Below are 1,299 nucleotides of genomic sequence, written 5' to 3'. Positions count from 1 at the left end.
GATAGTGTGTAGAAACACACTCGTCAGCTCTAGTCCTCCTGTAACAACGCAAAAGGACTGGCAACCCTCAGGTATTTATGCGTGCGATTGTATGATAAATTCACCCTGACAGTCTCACACTTCTCTTGGTACCAACAGGTCTCATGGAATATATAAAAGGCAACTGCAACAATTATACTCGGCACTAAACATCGAGGCACGGAAATGCAGCAGAGCTTGTGTATTTCTCAGGATGCATTCTAGTAAAATGCCCGGAAAATGAGCTAAAGACATATTTCAAGGGGCACTATATAAAACCGATGGAAATTTTACTGATTAAATAAAAGGAAAAGCATCGTTTGAAAAATCACAAATGTTTCTAAGATTCAATGCATCGCTTTTTGACCACATCATAGCGATGAACACATCATTGTTCCTGACAATGTCCTAATACAGAAATAAAACTTTATGTTGGTAAACTCAAAAAGCCTTCAGCTGTCACACTGGCTAACGATCTCAAACGATTATAAAGCAGCATTTTGAAAAGCGCTGTTTTAAAATAACAGATACAACACTTACCTTGTCTTCTGGCCAAATGCTTTTCACGGCTTGGCACTCCAACGGTGCTGAAACGAAATTTGTATTTCCTCCTACCTCGTTGGCCCTTCAGTTCTTCTTTTCTCCCTTTGGATGTTTTTTTCCTTCTTCTTTGGATATTGTTTTTTATTTTTGTTTGTTTTTTTTTACTTTGCATGTTTTTCCTTCTTCGGATATTATTTTTTTGGCTTATTTTTTTAGACGATGTTTTTTTCGTCTTCTTTAAAAATTGATTTTTTTCGTCTTCTTTAAATATTGTTTTTTTTTTCATCCTTTTGATGTTGTTTTACGGAACAAGAGCCGTACAGTGCTACTCTATCAGGAGGTAGCGCCAACTGAACGCCTTGAAGCAGTACCCAGCTCTTTTATAGGGAGCGTCAACCCGAAGTCAAGTTCTAGAACGTTGCACTCACTTTTCATTGGTTTCCCAGCTATGCTGTCAGAATAATGTTTGCTGATTGGTCGAAAATTTTAAAACGTACCCGAGTACTGTAAAAAAAAACTCAAGATCTTGCTACCCTACGGAGCACCCATAAGGTGATTTTTTTTATACGTTATATGCAGCTATTTGTAGCAGGCCGTAATTAGACTAATCCACCCTTTGTCAATAAAGCCAACAAGAGAACAGGTTGCCCAAAGTTTGCTCAGGTACACGCCACAGCACAACCTTAAAAACACATCCAGCACAAATCACACTAGTGAATGACACAGCAAATCACAGCA

This window comes from Brienomyrus brachyistius, unplaced genomic scaffold (genome assembly GCF_023856365.1).
Source record: "Brienomyrus brachyistius isolate T26 unplaced genomic scaffold, BBRACH_0.4 scaffold248, whole genome shotgun sequence".
Lineage (NCBI taxonomy): Eukaryota > Metazoa > Chordata > Actinopteri > Osteoglossiformes > Mormyridae > Brienomyrus > Brienomyrus brachyistius.
This window is presented reverse-complemented; position numbering follows the sequence as displayed.